The sequence below is a fragment of the Mus musculus genome, chromosome 8 (assembly GCF_000001635.26).
Source record: "Mus musculus strain C57BL/6J chromosome 8, GRCm38.p6 C57BL/6J".
Taxonomy (NCBI): Eukaryota; Metazoa; Chordata; class Mammalia; order Rodentia; family Muridae; genus Mus; species Mus musculus.
Window position 1 is genome coordinate 71,586,222 of NC_000074.6, and position 5,962 is coordinate 71,592,183.

At 51.1% G+C, this 5,962-nt stretch overlaps 1 protein-coding gene across 20 annotated transcripts in view; it reads left to right on the top strand.

Annotated features, from left to right (window-relative positions):
* Nucleotides 1-1,086, top strand: part of Slc27a1 (solute carrier family 27 (fatty acid transporter), member 1) — an 18,580-nt gene extending 17,494 nt beyond the window's left edge. For 16 of the 20 annotated variants that reach the window (XM_030243582.1, XM_006509675.4, XM_006509674.4 and 13 more), the window contains one exon: nt 1-1,083. This exon is cut by the window's left edge and continues 320 nt beyond it. The gene's annotated coding sequence lies outside the window, so the exon portion shown is untranslated. The other 4 variants (NM_011977.4, NM_001357180.1, NM_001357181.1 and 1 more) reach the window with 1 other exon arrangement.
* The last annotated feature ends 4,876 nt before the right edge of the window (nt 1,087-5,962 follow it).

A 5,962-nucleotide genomic window follows, 5' to 3' on the forward strand; every position in this document is an offset into this window, starting at 1 on the left:
TTTGCCTCTGCCTTGATCTTTTTCTCCATCTCTTTTCTCCCTACCCAGCAGGAGCCCCACAAACACATGTTGGCTGCTGTGTCCTGCAGTTGGACCAGTGTCCAGGGGTACAGGCTTCAGGCTGTGACCCACACTGGTACCCACCTCCCTTTCCTATTGTGCCTTAGGTTCATCCACGGTTCCCCTGTGGAGCAAGTGGGGGCCCACATAGCTGCTGTCCCTGCTGAGGGTTGGTAGCAATCACACCCTCATGTCAGCTGGGAGACACGCGCAGTCTCCCACTGACCCCCAATCAACTGAAAATATTGTTTTGACTACTTTTTGTTTTTTTGTTTTTTTGTTTTTTTTTTTGGTTTTTCGAGACAGAGTTTCTCTGTATAGCCCTGGCTGTCCTGGAACTCACTTTGTAGACCAGGCTGGCCTCGAAATCAGAAATCCACCTGCCTCTGCCTCCCTAGTGCTGGGATTAAAGACATGCGCCACCACCGCCTGGCTGTTTTGTATTTTTGTTTTGTTTTGAGATAGGGTCTCACTGTGGAGGCCAAGCTGGCCTCAGACTCCCCACCCCATTGCCTCTGGGCACCATTCTATATTCTCAGACTGATGACAATGCACTAGTGTCCCTAGGAGTTTTCTGAGTCTCCACTTCCCTCATAGCCTCAAGCTTCCAGAACTGACTCTGATCACTTGGATGTGGCTAGTGTTGGCTCTACCCACATGTGTCAATTCAGGGGTCCCCAGGCATAGTCTCTGGAAGCCCTCACCCTGAAAAAGCTTGGAGAGACTCAGGAAGGTTGTTGTGTTCTCTTGGGCACCCCCTGGTGGCAGTCCTGGGCATGCTTCCGCACTGTACTAGTGCATATAGCCCAGACCTATGACATTTGAGGTCTACCCTTCTGGCTCCTGTGGTCCCCATTGAGATCCTTGGTGACTCACCTCAGTCACCAAGCAGAGCCTCTGCCTGCCTTCATCTTCGAGGTCATGAAGGATGTGGACAGAGCAGCTACAGGCTGCCAGCAGTCAACCACATGAGAGTGTTACTTCCTTGTTGGTTTTTAAAAAATAAATGTGCTGAGCCTCGACGCCTGCCAGAGCACAGCGTTTCTGTAAGTCGCACCTGAGCAGACTGCAGCAGGACACCCATGGTTTGTCCCAGTTAGGGTTTCTATTGCTGAGATGAAACACAATGACCAAAGCAACTTGGAGAGGAAAGGGTTTATTCAGTTTACATACTGTGCATCACAACCCATTGAGGGAAGCTAGGCAGGAACCTGGAGGCAGGAGCTGATGCAGAGGACATGGAGGGTGCTGCTTACTAGCTTGCTCCCCATGGCTTGTTTAGCCTTTTAAATTTTTAAAAAAGATTTATGTATATGAGTACACTGTTGCTCTCTTCAGACACACCAGAAGAGGGCATCAGATCCCATTACAGATGGTTGTGAGCCACCATGTGGTTGCTGGGAATTGAACTCAGGACTTCTGTCTGGAAGAGCAGTCAGTGCTCTTAACTGCTAAGCCATCTCTCCAGCTCCTGACACATCCCTTTAATCCCAGCACTGGTGAGGCAGAACTCTTTCTGTGAGTTCAAGATAAACCTTGTCTACATAATGAGTTCCAGGACAATCAGGGCTACACAGAGAACTTGTCTCGAAAAACAAAATATACAAACAAAACAAGCAAAGAAATTAGAAAAGAAAGCAGACTGGAGAGTAGTTAAGAGCCCTTGGTGCTCTTTAGGTGCCTCTCAGCACCTTGATGGTGACTCATAACCATCTTGGAATTCTCCTTCTCCCCTTTGCTGGAATATAACATGCATTTAGTTTGCATACACACACACACACACACACACACACACACACACACACACACACGCATAACACACACAAACTAAAATCTAAAAAAAAAAAGTTAAAAATTTTTTTCTGAAAGAAATATCTGTGGTTGGCTCAAGCCATCTTTACGAGTCATCTTGACTGACAGCTGGGACTCGAGGCTGGGACTCGAGAGAGCAGAGGTTTGAGTAGCTCAGTTTTGGGGGTTCCTCATCTCTGAACACTATAATGGGACTGTCCACCATGTGTGTCACAGTGCCTGCCAATGAGGTTCAGAGGACAACATTAGTTCTCTCCTTCCACTGTGGTCCTGGGGTGGAACTCAGGCAGCCAGGCCTGGTGGGAAGCCATGTTTACTGGCGGAGGTTCCCCAGAGGCACCATTTCTACCTTCTCAACACCATAGCAAGGCTATGTGTGTGTTAAGCTACATGAATCTGGGGAAAGCCATTTCAACAGCAACAGGACTCTGGCCTCCATGCTGGCCTGTACACACCAGGGGGACCTCAGGCAGGGGCACCAAGCAGGCATTCAGCTTGCTAATCTTGAGCTTCTGTAGATCCTCCAATTCCAGGATTGGGCCTTGGTGTCTCAGGGTACGGTGATGCATCTCCAAGTGGGGACCAGCAAGTGCTGAAGGAGGGCCTGGTATGCAGGCAGTTCGGCCCATCGATCGTCACAGTCCCACCATACACTTGAGGAATGATGGTGGTGGAGTGGGTCAGGCACGGCTAGTGAGAAACAGGCCCAAAGGCAGTCTGTTGTGTCAATGCAGGACATTGTTTGAATGCGTGTTTTAAAAGGAACAGCCACTTCTACTCAGCAGGCTGCACAGTGAGATGCTTTTTCAGAACAAAACAAAAAGAAGGGATAGCCAGCTGGGTGCAAAGACACCTGTAAAGCCCTTGGGAAACTGAGAAATAGGATGCCCAGTCCCAGGTCAACCCAGGCCCCACAGGAATACCCCACATCAAACAGCCAGAAGAGAACAATGCAAAAAAGGTGTTTTTGTATGTTTGAGACAGAGTTTCTCTGTGTAGCTTTGGGTGTCCTGAACTTACTCTGTAGGCCAGGCAGGCCTCGAGCTCTGATCTGCCTGCTTCTGCCTTCTGAATGTTCTGAGTGTTGGGGGGGATTAAAGGTGTATGGCACCACTGCCTGGAAAATGCCAGAAAATTTGAAAGCCTCAATTTTAAATTTGAAAAACAATGAGCCCATTGCCCTTCCCACCTCAGAGTTCTATCCATTCTTAACTCTCGTGAAGGGGATAGCATTGTGAACCAGTCTACACATTATTCACACTGAGAGGTTCCGGGGTTCACTGTCTCTTCACTCCTCCCTCCCCTCTTTCCTTTTGCATCTTTTAAGATGAATGAAGCCTTGGGACTCATGCACACAAGGTGGTGTTCAATGGTTAAGTCACACCCACAGCCCCTCATTCTACAAAAGGGTGCCACTCCTGAGTAGGGCAAGGAGCTAGCCAGAGGCAACAACCACCAGACAGGAACCACGGTGCCCGATGGAGCTAGTCTGAGATGACCATCAGTCTGGTGCTGCACATGCCTGGGGATTGCAACGCATGCCAGAAGTGACCCCTGCCCAGGACCATAATGCACATACGGGCTGCAGCACTTCTGAGATGTCCCTAGACACTCAGGTACTCCAGGTACCACTAAGAGAAGCAAGTAAGTGGTGGAGAAATGGAAGAAAAAGAGAAGCAGAAAGATGTGAGGCCAGGCATAGTGGCGCACGCCTTTAATCCCAGCACTCGGGAGGCAGAGGTAGTGGATTTCTGAGTTCAAAGCCGGTCTACAGAGTGAGTTCCAGGACAGCCAGGGCTACACAGAGCAACCCTGTCTCGAAGAAAGAGAACGAGAGAGAGAGAGAGAGAGAGAGAGAGAGAGAGAGAGAGAGAGAGAGAGAGAGAGAGAGAGAGAGAGAGAGAGAGAGGAAGAGGAGAGAGAGAGAGGAAGAGGAGAGAGAGAGAGAGACAAGCCAGTGATGTCTAGGACCATAGTGGGGCCCTGGCTTGTGCTGCCATTGAGGGCCATGTCTGGGTTTACAGCCCAGGTGCAGCCTGCCACCAAAGGCTAGGTGGACATCTCTGGTCTGGTCAGCTGCTGGAAGTCATGTTGATGCCTGAGGGCTGTGCAGAACTGGCCTTACTCCTCACTTGAGTGTCATGGGAGAGTTGGCACCTCCCATAGCCAGAGAGATGCCCTCTTTCCTCTCTTGTTCCTCACCACCTGTGGCAAGTCAGAGAGTTGGCCCTAGGTCATGAGAGTGGGAGAACTGGCCATGTCCCTCACCAGCTGAAGCATTCAGGAGAGTAGGCCCTATACCTACATTGGGCAGCATAGTACACCCTGGTTGCAGGGTTTGCTGGTGAGCTGTCCCCAAGGGTGTGAGAACCCCAGTGGGCTGACCAGCTCAGATACCTCTCAGGCCAAGACCCAGGGCTTTGAATTGACCCACCCCAACATCTACCCCACTGATGAACTACTGGGGTACATGAAGGGACCAGTCCTACATATCCAAAAGTACAATGACCTCTATGACACAGGGCAACAACAGGATATCCAAGACAGTCCCATTGACGGTTCAGTATTGATAGTGTAGCAGTAGCCAGAGACCTTGTAGCAGACCAAGTCATTGCAATGAACATTTGCAAGCAAAGAAGTGTGAACATCAGGTTATACTGTGGGACACACTGACACACTACAGCTTCCATGAGCATTTTCTCTACTGGGAGGGTGACAAGGGTGTGGGAAGTTATGAGCTGAAGGGGGGCGGTGAGAGAGGTTAGGGGGCATGATGTTAAATTCACAAACGATAAAAGGTTTTAAAATGTGTTCAAAGGCACATGCCTTTAATCCCAGCACTTGGGAAGGAGAGGCAGGCAGGTCTCTGTGAGTTGGAGGACAGCCTGGTCCACAGAGTTCCAGGACAGTCAGGGCAGCAGCAGCAGCAGCAGCATGTCTTGAATAACAACAAAGTTCTTGCAGTGTTTCACACTGTATAACTTGCCACTTGCAGCCTCACATGGGCACTCAGAAAGGCTGTAGGTTTAGGATTGGGGTCCAGCCAATGGTCTAGCCTGGGCTTAGCATGCAGAAGGCCCTGGGTTCAGTACCGACACAGTGACTGACTGCTTGGATTTTGGAGCTCTCTCGAGTTCAGGAGGGTGCAGTGGCTCAGGGGTTAAGATCACCGGTTCGGCTTTTTACCCTCCTTCCACACAGAGGACCACAACCATCTAACAGTTCCAGGGCATCCCATGCCCTCTCCTGGCCTCTGCATGCACTTGGTTCAAAGATATACATGCGGGAGAAAATTAAGAGAGAGGAACCAGAGGGGGTTTAATTGGGTCTTTGTGGTGGAAACAGCTGTCACCTTCTGACTGATCTACTTGGGTCAAGGCTCTTAACAGTCCTAAAGGTTCTGTATTTTCCTAAAATAGCACGGGCGACTGGGAGCCACCGGCTCAAGCACAAGAACCGGGGCAGTTTCACATTCAAATGCAGATGTTCAACTGTCGTGTGGCGGTTGTCTTGAGGAATCCTCTTTCTGCCGCAGACAGCTGTGAGCAGAAGACCTTACAAACTGCCGCATCCGCTGGAGTAACAGAGAAGGGGCGACTGGCCGAGATAGGCGAATGTGGGGAGAGCCGTGCAGGCATGGGGACGTCACAGCCTCTAACTCCCGGCTAGCCTCCTGTCCTTGCCACCTGAGAGCTTACTGACCTTATCACGCTGCAGCTGGCGCACTCTGTGCTTCCGACCGCACCCTGAAAAACGCTCAAGAGTGCTGTGGCACTCCGGTCACCCCAGCACTCCAATCAAGAACGATCAGGAGCGTGAGGCCAGTCGGAGCTACTAGACTCCAGCTTAAAAACTAAATAAAATGCGAGAAACCGGGCCAGCAAGGCGTGTCTCGCCCAGGGAAGCGCCGGGGACTGCCCGCCCACTACCCACCTCAAAGCCCTGCGGAGCACTGCGGTTTCGGGAACCACCCGCTAGCCCGGCCCCGGCGACGCTTCTTTTGTGCAACTGCACATGCGCCACGACCTTGGCTCAAAGTGCTCGGACCCATGGCAGCGCGGCCGTCGCGCAGGCGCACTGGCGTACTGGC